At 37.9% G+C, this 13,852-nt stretch overlaps 1 long non-coding RNA gene across 1 annotated transcript; it reads right to left on the reverse strand.

The window, feature by feature from the left end:
• Positions 1-9,352: 9,352 nt before the first annotated feature.
• LOC110068938 (uncharacterized) lies at positions 9,353-13,841 on the reverse strand. The gene is made up of 2 exons (XR_002298834.2): positions 13,746-13,841; positions 9,353-12,779 (listed from the first exon to the last, which is right to left on the reverse strand). It is a non-coding gene; the product is annotated as an uncharacterized LOC110068938 (long non-coding RNA).
• Between the last annotated feature and the right edge of the window lie 11 nt (positions 13,842-13,852).

The raw sequence follows: 13,852 nt of genomic DNA on the forward strand, positions 1-13,852 counted from the left end.
AAATTGGCTGCATTTAAGTTTCAGAAGACAGTTACGTTCAAACTTCATTAGCCTCGTTTTGGCTCAAAATGTAGGTATTCGCTAAGCTTTTACATTTAAAATTTCAATAGTTTCAAATTTCAGTATCCCGGATACACTTAGGTCTAAAAGTTGAGAGTCAGTATTTAGGTCTTCAAATTTCAATATTGATATTAAAAAAGAAAAAAAAAAAAAAAACAGCAAAGCTTTCAACTTTCAGTCATGATTTTCAGTTAGGTTTTTATCATGTTTTTAGCAGACTCCGGTGCGCTGTTTGTTTCAAAATTCATCCTTTTTCTAGCAAAGTTGTTAAAAGGTATCTATTTTAAGTGAAACGAGCACTAAGGGTATTGAAATGAACGCACGCTGTGTGAAATGAAAACAAGGAGTATTGAAATGCCGATATTAGAAGAGGAATATACGTGTCCATGACATATTACATACACATAGTCCGAAAGTCGTACCACAGACACTGAAATCGTTGGGTATCAGCTGGTCTAAAAGCATTTTGAAGCTACTTCATCACCTTTGTAAGAAAAAGTGTGAATTTTGATTACACATGGGGCGCTGTATCAGACAAATGTCCGGTTGATTGATTACCGAATTCTCAACGAGTACAAGAAGTTCAGCACATTTTTGATTTTGTTCATATTTTAAGTCACAGCAACAAACTTTTCAACCGGTTTAAAAAATGGCCCCGAAACGAAACGAAGAAAATTTTGTCGCTGTCCAGAGGATGATCAGCCGATAACGAAATTCGAAAGGTCCTTAAAATGGTTACTGTATGATTATGCAACGATACCAGGAGCCATAATCGGGGACGGAGACCGTAAGTCTTGGGATCCGCGCGTACCTATGATATGGGACAATTTTTCTATTTTTAGAACAAATTGCGCCATCCTGACGTCATATACCCGCGCGGATCCACGCACATGTCCGGGGTTCTCGCGTGGATGTTGTCACGTTGCATGATCAAATGGTGAGAGTTGAGAGATTCTCTTGCGTATTTTTCACAGCGATGGCAGGGAATAAGGCAGGGACTAAGAACCAGGGCGCTTATATGTAGTTTTATGCTCTGAGCCAACGGAAAAGGTGGGTTTTTCAGGGTCGAAAACAAGACTTCAATCTCGCGCTGGGAATGAATAATAAGATCTGCTCGCGCTAGCTGTAAGCTTACGCGTATGTTTTTGCGTTTGTTCTGACTTAAGAATATAGCAAGAAAACTCTCTACTCTGGTATCGAGTTAATTTGTGAGTTTCTCGGACAATGGTTAATCATAACCAAAACCTGTTTTGATGGTTTCTTATTGTTTCTGCTTCTTTGGGGAGTTTGCAAAAGTTTTTGAAAGGAAAGTCTGACGCGTACAATTAGCTCATTTGCATACTGCAGCTCGTGCACTTTCAAGTCCGAGTCGGTTTTTCAATTGTCAGCAAATCTTGACAAAGATTTCTTTAGTTATCTTTTGTGCTGAGATGCTGCAACAAATTTCACGAACGCAAAAAAGGCTACTAACATCATGTGTGTTTCTTCAGCATAAGCATAGTGAGGTTTTACATTGCGAAAATGAAAATAGACAAGGAGTTTTGATATTTTAAACTCGATCAACAAAGTCGAAATCGTTATTCGAAGTTGATTAAAGAAAGCGTCATCGTAACTTTGCTGATTATTTCTGCTTTATTCGCATATTTTCAGCTTAGCTTTTAATATGTTCTCAAACATTTATCAATCTTAAACATATTTAAAACTATACAGTCATTGTTTGAGTTCGATGTACGTTTTCACACGAAAGTGCGGCGGAAGTACAATTTGTCATGTTTACTGACTGTACAAAAACAAAACATGCATCGGCGGGCGCTCTCATTCATCGACAACAGAAAATTTACTGGATTTTTACACGAATAAAACTGAGCAGTCTCTACGGACGTAAAGTTTTTGGGCCTTGATGAAACGTCAAGCGTTGCTCACAATTCAGGCGAAACTCAAACTAGCAATTATTTTGTTTTACCTTTCGGTCGTGATAGACTGGCAAATTCCTCGCAAGCGTGTGGCAAGTGGAGCTAGGAAACTATGAAGTCCTGAAGCTCTGCTATATCTCAACATATCCAGCTGTTTTTTGCTGTGTAATGGAAAAGCTGTTAATCTTCAACATATGTGAGATTTAAAGTGGAGTAATGTACAGCTCATGTAAAAGAAGCATCCGTCAGAAAACAACTTGGTCAGCGATATATATCTAAGCTTAAAGCGGAACATACCTAAATTCGACACTGTCTTACTTCACTCAAACTGGAGCAGCTTACGACGAAAATACTTAAGCAAAATTCCAACAGACGTAAACGCGTTGAGTTGTGGGCCAAAAACGTGAAAAATTTCCGGAATTTCGGACGCCATTTCTTCCGCGCGACATCCGCAAAAATCCTCGCAGCATGTACGCGCGTGTGCCTCCGGCGATGGCGCAATTTGTTCTAAAAATAGAATTATTGTCCCATATCATGGGGACAACCCCAATACTAGAAATGGCACGCGCTTACGGTCTCCGTCCCCGTTTATGGCTCCTGACGATACTGAATGAACCTATTCAAGAAATGATCCCAACCACTAAAACATTGACAAAACAATAAAAACACAGTTAAGACCAACTAAACAAGGACGTTATGTTAAAACAAAGAGACTAAACAGTTTGGAATGCTGGGCTGGAAGGCAAATTCGGAAAGCATACTTCTAAATTTTTGCTCTTTACAGTCTGGTATATAAAATTTCAGCGCCAGCTTGATTTAAGAAGACAAGAGCAAGCTAGAACACAACACGGCGATACGTATTGAAGAAATCTCAGTATGCCGACACAAGGAATAAAGTTTTATATGTTTGAGGAGGACAGGGATGGAATTTTTTTCTGTCGTAAGCCAGACGTTTTTTCTAAACTCCCGATGCGCAAGAATTGTTTTGGCTTGATTCCCGTTTTTTTCTTGGCTTGCTTTGCCCATTTATTTCTCGGCTTTTGCAGCGAAGGATTTTTCACCCCATTCTCCTACGCTCTCAAAATATAATGGTCCCCCCCCCCCCCCCAACTAACAAAATATTTTTTCGCGACGCAGTTTTCATTCGAGGTTCAGAAACTGTAACACGCTGTATGTAGCATGTTTGCTTCATTGCTCTTTCAATGAAATACAACACAGTTGTTTTGACAAACTTGCACTATGATCTAGAATTACCGTACTGGAAATGGTTCTCTGCTTTTTCTGGTAATGATTGTTTTTTACAACAATTGCTACTAATCTCGCAATCTGACTGGCTAATTTGCCGTTGTCGATGAGAGTTCAGACAATGATGCTCGCGTCAATGTGTCTCCCAATGCCTTTTTCTACTCGTGCTATGAAAAAACATTTTCTTTGACGTTGATATTGTGTAAAAAACAAATCGAATGTGGTTTAGCGCGGTCTGAACTCTTATCGACACCGATACGCGTCATCACAGTGGTCAAAATGTGGTGGACGCACGAGGCGCAGCCGAGTGAGTCCACAAAACCATTTTTTAAAGTTATTTAATTCTCAGGACAACTGGCCGCGAATAAATACGAAGATATTCTAGATATGTGTGGTTTGTATAAATAATGCGCGTCTTATCGGACACAGCGAATATTTTGTTCGCAGTTATTGGAGCAAGATTAATGCGGAAAGCGAAAACCTCTTCTTGATGATGCTACATTCCATATTAAACCGCAAACCAAATTCCACATTCTCTCATAACTATTTTCTTCGATGGTTTTGATGTTGGCGAGATTAAAAAAGAGCAGTGAAAGAGGCCAATCAGAGGTTATATAAATTTAACTGAAAGTCCACAGGGTAAGATTTGCTGATTATATTAATTTGCGTGCTTTCCGTATTTGCTCAAGAGCTGGCGCTTATCATAGTCCAGTTGGGAGCTTGAGGACTTATATTTTTATATATGAGCTCAAAACATATTAACTGGGAATGTCAAAAAGAAACTTTTCTTTCTCTTTTTACGCATTTCTAAGAATTTATCAAATCATTCAGAAGATCTAATTCTCCTAGATTGAGCTTTCAAGCAGCGACCTTATACAGGTATGAATTGCTTGGAGTTTCAATCCCTGAGTGAGTATCGAGAGTTACTATTTTTATCTCAATAGCACTTCATTTAGCCTAATTAGAGCTCTGGTTCAGGCCTAATTGATACTCCGGCTAACCAGGAAATTAGTCTAGTTTTCATTTACAGAAAACGGTAAAATTCTCTTTTTGTGTTTCAGTTATACATTGCTGTGTTAATTTTTGTTATCAGTGCGGTGTTCTGGCCGTTTCTTTCTTGGATGCATAATAGTACAGTTCAGCTGAGAACTTGATTCAATAATGTCTGACTTGAAACCGGATATCGATATTCTAATTCGAACTCATGCAAAGAGGAGTGTGTTTGCAATAGGCTAACAAGCGTTGTGAGAGATATACAGGAAGGAAAGCAAGCGTAATGGAATAACTACGACTCATAATTACAATATCATGTTCAGTGATCGTTTTCTTTATTCTTGTTACCTGGCTATTTGATCGTGCTTTTATGTTGTGAAGAGAAAATGGATGTTCATCGCTTCATGAAATTAATTAAGGCAGCTTCATAGTTTGGTAACGATGTGATTTTTGTGAGCTAGAGATAAAAATAGCACTATATCTTTTGTGGTATGATACTCAGCTGCAGATATACTCTTAGGTATAACACGAAAAATATTACGTTGAGAAACCTTGCTAATAATCATGTTACAAACATACGCGCGTTGATTGGTTAATGTCAATAGTCGTAGAAAAGAATTGTATCGTATGCAAACCGCTAACTTCTACATTCCTCCATTAAAGACACATTTGTGATGGGATAATATCAAACATATTTGATATGTCCGATTCTTGCCTTTACGACAAAAATTCTGTCGTGAGGCATGGCACATTTTTTCGATGGCGCCTAACTTGCCCAATTCTTACCAGACGTGATAAAAGTAGCGCTTTTTCCGAAAAATGCGCTGCAGCCTTTTTGAAGATACATGTACGCAATACCCCGATACATACGATAGCTTTAAATGCTACCTTTGTTACTTTTGCTTGTTAGGGAGGTAAAATGGAGCTTTCAAGGAGATAAAGACCAGGGATGATTCTTCCGGTAGCTCATGACGTTACAAAAGACTTGCCCACTCTTTTCCGAGAGTGGTGCTTACGAAAGAGAGGAATCCAAGACGCAATACGTGGTTCTAAAAAGATCTCTGGCCGATTTGTAACATTTCTTTGTGCTTCCGTTTCGAAACACTGGAGTAAAACTCTCTCATCGTTGAGTTTTCCAGGCATAGTGACTTAAAATGTCGCCCCGTAGCTTTTTCGTGTGCAGATCCGGTGGTGACTTCAGACGTGAACACTTGTGTCCATTTATTGTAAACTATTGATGATTCCACGAATAGTGGTGATTTCCTTTGCTTTGAAAATTACCCGCAAAGGATAATCTAGAGGACCGACCCTCTTTTTTTTTTTAGTTGGAGTTTGGGGTTTGTCATAATTATACCGGCTGCTACCTTATTACATGAAATTTTCGCGACACGTTAATTTCGCGAATTCCGCGCGATTTAAAAAAAAAAAATCGCGAAATTAAAGTGACACGAAGAATAAGTGTCGCGAACATAACATGAGGCGAAAATTAAGTGACTTACATTAGTTACTGTTAACATATAGTCCCACCGTTGTGTATTTGTTAATTTTGAGGTTATTGTACCCTTGATAAAGTCAGTTAAATTCAAGGACATGTTTGGGCAAACGGGTCAAAGGGTAAATGATAAAAGATTGCGTGGACGTAAAAAGACCATTTTGGTTTACAGCCTATACTGCTCTTAATAGAAACCATTAGCAGAAACCTTTAGTACATAAAGTAGGAAAACTGGAGCTTTCAGAAGGTCACTTCGGTGATTACTATACAAGGCAGTATTAAAGAGTTTAAGAAATGATGCCGAAGACAACACCTGGTAAAAAATGAATTTATATTTTTCCTTCGATTTTCGTAACTGTCTAGATCTGTTTAGTGCGGCTATTGGTCTTGCTCAAGCTAAATAAGTAAAGAGGCGGCGGAGCGTTTTGAAACATGAGCGGACTCATCGTTAAGGCAAGCGCATACCGTTAGTCGAATTATTCAAAATGTCTTTTGCGTTGTTCGTTTGCACAAAAAAACTTTTTTGCGATGTCTACAGTGTTCAATGTGTCCGTAATAGACTTATGAGAAGGCAGGCCGAGGCAGTTGTTTTGACGATCCTTCTTCATGATGCTTTTAAGAAAGACGGGTCGGAGCTATTCAAAAAGTCCTACAAGATATTATTTCGCCAAGCGCGAGCATGATGAAATGATTTGAGAAAAGATCACGAAACGCAATATTTTTTCAAACTAATTTAAAGCTGCGCTAGCGACATTTTTGGCACCCGGCCGAAACGTCTAAACGGTTCTCTAGACATAGTGCTTTACCCCGTTACGCTAAGTAGTTTTTGAATGCGTCTCAGCGTCCCATCTATGTAAAACTATTTCAGGAATATTGGCGACCTCCTTCGCTTTCGGAATTATACATCCGCAAATGATATGTAGAGCGCCGGCTCTCTTTCTGTCAGTGGGTGTCTGGACTTCGTCATAATCATGTCGGCCGCTAGTTTTATTTAGTTTAATTGATATCACCGGGCAAAACTGTCAGGAAACTCAACAGAGACACAGGCACGCAATGCGTGTTGATAAATCTGCATGAGGAGGATAGTACGAGGGGACAGTAAACAAAACTTGTCCGATCAGGGACAGGGTTTAGCCAGGAGAATATAACTTTAGAAACTCATATTAGTCTTTAGTGCTAACTGAGAACAATATAAATAATACAGGAAAACAGATAGATCACCTACATTGTGCAGAGATCAAATCTGAAACGTAGTCCTCACCCAAAAGTCTTTTCAGAGCTTGTGGGTCGACCAAAAGACAATTCAAAAATCATTCGTAATTCATCGATCTGCATCATTTTTCATTTCTTCATTATTATTTTTGACTTTCTCTAGGCATAACGTTTTTTTCTTGCTTACCCAGCTACTACTTAAATAAGTGGTTTTTAACCCACCCTTATAGCTATCGATCCGAATGTGTTTTTCTTTAATCTATGATTCCTCAACTGGTTGTCCTCCAGGACTTTTTTGGAGGGAGATGGGGACAGAAACTGAATTTCACACGAATATTTCTTTGAATTGGCGGGAAAGTCGTCGCTGAAATACTCCGAGGAAACATTGTTGAAATATTGGGTCATTGCGCGTTTTGTTTTGGGAGATAATTACTCCTTATGCTCTTCTGGCTAAAAATAATTAACACCTTAGGACATTCTCCTTCTTATGTCGTTTGAGAGCCAACTCAAGCCCCGTCCACACTACGACAGAGAAATTTGAAGACCCAGCAATCATCGGTCATTTTGGATTTGTGTTTGAAGAAAACTCAAAGGCAGAGAGATCACATGATTATCATAACGTCAAATTTCGAAAAGCTCCGTTTTCAAAACGTTTTCCTTCCACACTAAAACGCAAAGCCGGCGTTTTGAAATTCCTTCGGTTTGAAGAGCGCTTATGTAAGCTCCCTTTTCAAGACAGATTAGTGTGGACGCGTTTTCATATTTCTCTGGCCTGGCGAAGCGTGAACGGGGCCTCAAATAGATTCTTAGACAGAATCCTGTATTTTTATATTTCAGTGCCTTTTTCAGAAACTACGGCACCTAAAATATTAATTGGAGTCTTGATAAAATTAATTAAGATTGAAGACTTACAATACGTACTCAGTGCAGATAGAAAGCACTATAAAAACAATAGTCAACACAAACAATGGTCAGCAAAGCTTATAATCGGTATATATTCAAATTTCTTTGCCATTAAGCACCATTAGTCTACATCGTATACTACAGAGTCCTTTCGAACAATTCTCCGTTGTACCTGCTTATGCACAACGGCCGGCATGAGAAAAATTTAGCAACATCAAAGATTTTAAAACACAAATTTCCTAAAGCTTTTGCTTAGAATTACCGTACTAATGATACAGTTGACAATAATTGGCACTTCTAAATAGCCGTTTTTTATCCTTCCTTTGGGCTCATCTAAGATAAGCTACAAATGGCCATAGGAGAGTGCAATTATGGTTTATTTCGGCATAGCTTAATGTATTTTCCGTCTAGATCTTTTTGTATTATACAACTATATATATATATTTTTTTGCCATACGTACGTGCAGCATTTTTTCATTGTTCAAAACACAGCAAGTCATACTGTGCATGATGTATTAAAAAAACGCATTCTACTTGTAAATAGTTTGAACATAGTTGTGAAATGCGCTTACTGTGGGTGATGATTTTATGAGAGGGCTCTTTTAAAGTTATTTAGTTCTTAGGACAATTGGCCGCGAATAAATACAAAGGCTTGAAAATGTCCTTAATGAGTGTGGTTTGTCTAAATAGTGGGCTTCTCATCGCAGACGGCGAATATTTTGTTCGCATGCAGTTATTTGGGGCAAGATTAACGCGGAAAGCGAAAACCTACATTCCATATTAAACCGCAAACTAAATTCCACTTTCTCTTGTAAATATTTTCTCTGATGGTTTTGTTGCTAGCGAGATTAATAACAGAGCGGTGAAAGAGGCCAATCAGAGGGTATATAAATTTAACTAAAAGTCTACAGGGTGAGGTTATGTTCATTTTATTTGTGTGCGTTCTGTATTTGCTCAAGAGTTGGCGCTTGATATAGTCTTGGTGGGAGCTTAGGACTTCAAATTTTTACATTTGAGCTGATGACAGATTAAATAGGCATATCAAATGAAACTTTTCTGCCTCGTTTGCACTTTTTTGAAAATTTATAAAATCAATTAGAAGATCTAATTCTCCTAGACTGAGTTTTCAAGCAGGGAGCTTATAAACGTATGAATCGTGTGGAGTTCCAATTCCTGACTCAGTATCGAGAGTTTCTATTTTTATCTTAATAACACACCATTTAGCCTAATTAGCACCCTGGTTAGCTCAACTGACATCTTGGTTAACCAGGAAATTAGTCTAGTTTTCATTTATAACCAACAGTTAAATTCTCTATTTATGTTTCAGTTATACATCGCTTAAAAATCATGTCTTAATTTTTGTTATCAGTGCGGAGTTCTGAACTCTGAACTTGAATTAATAATGGCTAACTTGAAACCGGAAATCGATATTATAATTCGGACTCATGAAAAGCGGAGGTTGTTTACAAGGGAATGCGTTGTGAGAGATATACAGGAAGGAGAGCAAGCATAATCGAATCATTACGACTCATAATTACAATATCATGTTCAGTGATCGTTTCTTTATTCTTGTTTCCTGGCTGTTTGATCGTGTTTAGATATTGTGAAGAGAAAATCGATGTCGATCGCTTTAGGAAATTACTTGAGGCAGCTTCATAGTTTGGTAACAATGTGATTTTTGTGAGCAAGAGATAAAAATAGCACTATATGTTTTGTGGTATGATACTCAGCTGCAGATATACTCTTAAGGTATAACACTTAAAATATTACGTTCAGAAACCTAGCTAATAATCATGTAACAAACATACGCGCGTTGATTGGTTAATGCGAATAGCCGCAGAAAAGAATTTTCTCGTATGTAAACCGCAAAATTCTACAATCTCCCATCAAAGACACATTTGTGATGGGATAATATCAAACTCTGATATCTAATATGTCCGATTTCTCCTTTACGACAAACATTCTGTTGTGAGGCATCGCACACCTTTTCGCTGAAGTTTTTCCACATGTGTTAAAAGTAGCGCTTTTCCGAAGAGGTGTCTTTTTTGAAGTTACATGTACCCAATACCTTGATACATACGATAACTTCAAATGCTACTTTTGTTACTGTTGCTTGTTAGGGAAGTTAAATGGAGCTTTCTAGAAGGTGAATTTGGTATGCCAAACCTCTGTTGATACTTCCGGCAGCTTACGACGTCAGAAAAGACTTTCGGCCCACTCTTTCCGAGAATCGTGCTTGCGAAAGACAGAACTCCAATGCGCAATTCGTGGTTCCAAAATGCTCTCTGGCCGATTTGTAACATTGGTTTGTGCTTCCGTTGCGAGACGCAGGAGTTGGGCTATTTCTTTGTAGAGTTCTCCAGGCTCTGTGACTGATAATTTTGCCCCGTAGTTTTCAGTGTGCTGAGCCGATGGTGACATCCGACGTGAACTCTTGTGTTCATTTATTGTAAACTATTGATGGTTTCACAAATATTGGCGATTTCCGTTGCTTTGAGAATTACCCGCAAAGGATATCTAGAGGACCGACACTCTTTTTGTTAGTGGGAGTCAGGGATTTGTCATAATCATATCGGCTGCTAGGTTAATTTGAATGAGATCACAGGCCGGGGAACGCTTAGAAACAAGCAGATGCGAACACAGGCACGCAATGTGTGTAGATAGTTACAACGCTTAAACTGTGAGTGAACAGTAAATGAGCATTGTCGAGAGAGGAATTTGATTATGCAAGGAAAATGTCAGTTTTGAAACTGTTACCAGCTAAGTCTAAACAGGTGAATGAGAAAAGATTTCGTGCACGTATAAAGAACATTTCGGCTTATAACCTATACTACTCTTAAAAGAAACCTTTAGTAGAAACCTTTAGTACATAAAGTAGGACAATGGAGCTTTTTAGAAGGTCACTTCGGTGATTACTATACAGGGCAGTATTAAAGAGTTTAAGCAATGACGAAGGCGACCCTGTGGATAACGCATAGTAAAAATGACTTTATATTTTGTCTTAGAATTTCGCAATTGTCTACATATGTTCAGTGCGCTGATTTCTCTCAGAACTTGCTCGAGCTAAATATGTAACGCCAGCTTTCATTTCACGTTCATATTGTGTAGAGGATGGCAAAGAGTTGTACAAAGATTTATAACGCACGTTAACGCAACAGCCATTGCTCTACTCATTAAATCTTTTGTTTAATGGTGTTCTTTTTGCCGTTGCCGTCGTGGTTTGCTTAAGCTCTCTCTATTAATTGATATCCATTTTGCTGTTCTACCAACCAAATACATTTCCGTCCGCTAGGTTACAACGGCATAAGGAACGACTTACTCATTTTAGAAGGTCGTGCTTACCAAAGAGAGCACGCTAAATGACTACAAGGTAGAAAAGACACAAGATGGTCCAAAAGAGCTCCATGCTCGAGTGATCAAAATCTCTAGACGTAGTGGCTTACACCGTTACGTCAAGTAGCTTTTTTAATGCGTCTCAGCGTCCAAGCTATTTAAAACTATTGATGGTTTTACGAATATTGGCATTTTCCATTGCTTTAAGAATAATATATCCGCAAACGATATGTAGGGCACCGGACCCCTTTCTGTCAGTGGGAGTCTGGAGTTTTTCACAATCATGTCGGCCGCTAATTATATTTAATTTAATTCATATCACCGTCAAAACGGTCAGGAAACACGATAGAGACACAGGCATGCAATGGGTGTTGATAAATTTGCACGAGAATGATAGTACGAGAGGACAGTAAACAAAAATTGTCCAATCAGGGACAGGGTTTATCCAGGAGAATATCACTCTGGAAACTCTTATTAGTCTTAAGTGCTAACTTAGAAAAACGCAAATAATACAGGAAAACAGATGATCAGCTACATTGTGTAGAGATCAAATCTGAAGCGTAGGCGTCAACCGAAAGAGCTTGTGGGTCCACCAGAAGGCAATTCAAAAATCATTCGTAATTCACCGATCTTCATAATTTTTCATGATTTTCTGTGGGGGGTAAAACGTTTTTCTTTAAGTAGCTACTATGTGAAATTTAACCTACCCTAATTGCTATCGATCCGAATTTTTTTCTCTTTAACCCATGACTCCTCAACTGGTCGTCCTCCAAAACACTTTTGTGGGAATAGAAACTAAAACGTACTTAATGATTCACTATTTTAAAACCCATACACTACATTAGATCTCGTGAACGTTAAGAATCTTTGACATGATTCTGAAAAGTACACAGGCCTACGAACAATGTACTTTCGTGAAATTTATGAATTTGTTAAATTACAGTTTAAGTATTCACTTTTAAAAAACATTTTAGTCTAAATTTTTCAAGTTCGTCGTTTTTAATCCGTACATGTTAACCTTCTCCATCCTTAACCATCCTTGTTCCTTTATTGTTACTTATTATCTCCTTGCTGTTTTTCTATCTTACTAAATTACTATTCTCAAGTTTCCTTTAATTTAAAGTTAGCTTTGTAGGTGGCCAACGCAAAATAACTCAAAACTCCTTAACTAATCATGCTTGAAGCAGTAATTCCATCAACCTTACTTAGCAATACATAACGTTTAAGTACCCTTCAGGCTTATAGTAAACAGTTTCATAACATACAAGTTGTTGGTCAATTCGTCACTACAAATAGACCATCAGGAATACAGGTGCAAGTCATGGGGGGAGGAGGCGGGAGGTGACATTTGTTTTTATGATATAGTAGCTTGTTTTATTGATGAAAAAGTTTATTCCAATCAATTGTTTGCCTTCAATTTATTGTCGAAATATGTTGGCTTTGTCTACAACCTTCTTTCAAATGTTTCCGCGTTATTAGGCTTCTGAAAGTACTCAAGCCCAATTGTCCGTGAAATTTGCCCTCAAGCAGACTGCACGTTTCTCATTTGAAGATGGCCGGCGAAAACTTTCCCACGGGTCTCTTCAACTTGAACCTGCGTGACGAAGCTCAGATGAAAAGTAACAACACTGAAAAGTTAAACACAAAAGTTTCTAGCTATAACTTCTTAATAAGACTATGATAGTATAAAGGAACACCCGAAAATCGTTCAGAGAGAAGAGAAGTGGAAAAAAAAAAAATTAGAAATACGTGCCTTATCATTTTCCCACGAGAGTTTGCTGTTTGACGCTGCTATGATATTGATTCGATCTTACATCAATTCACGCAATGCAAAGAATTCCTTGCGATAAGGTGTGCTACATCATTTCACGACAAGAATTTCTTCTAATAACGCATGTTACATCAATTCACGCCAAGAATTTTTTCTAATAAGGCTTTTAGTGATCGAAATACCTCCAGACACAGCAAAAATAACAACTTTATCTCTAGACTTACTGCAGAAATTTCTCTATATTCCATTTTTTTTGTTTCATCTTTGATTTGGTCATATTGATCTTTTGTTTTTATACTCTATTGTCTTTTGAAGAAAGCAACAGTTATCAATGATCAAGGCATTGTTTTGGGGTAACAATTTTAGTTTAAGAATGCTTAGGCCAATTATATACCAATTGCATTGATCCATTTATGTTAGACACAACCAATTCATTTCCAAAAGCAGAAACAGAAGTGCTTACAGCTAAGACAAAATATTCAGTGCATGCACAAATAAATTTTCGATGGTCCAACTTTTATCAGACAATAAATATGCACTCAAAAAACAAACAAATTCCCTTGGGTGTAATCTAGTAAACTTGCATGGATTCTACAACGTCTAAGATGGAATTTGCTGGCTTTAAAGTCAAATTTATTCCGGGATCGAACGGATATTTTCAAGAGACAAAAATCAATTCGGCTTAAAACTGAAGAGGTTCTTCGACGGAAGTACAATTGAAGTTGCGGTTTAGCTGTAAAGAGCACTCTGGTGAAGTCGACAGAGAAGATGAATGTTTTAGAGTCATACTAGAAGACAGATTAGTGATTCACTCGTAATTTACCTGCTTGATCCACCAAATATTGCAACCAAGTATTGCAAACAGCAACTAGCGCCATGAATGAGAGACTAGTCTTCATTTCGTTGCTCTGATATGAAATATCGTGACGT

The sequence above is a fragment of the Orbicella faveolata genome, unplaced genomic scaffold (assembly GCF_042242905.1).
Source record: "Orbicella faveolata isolate gen_17 unplaced genomic scaffold, um_ofav_v1 contig_48, whole genome shotgun sequence".
Classification (NCBI taxonomy): Eukaryota; Metazoa; Cnidaria; class Anthozoa; order Scleractinia; family Merulinidae; genus Orbicella; species Orbicella faveolata.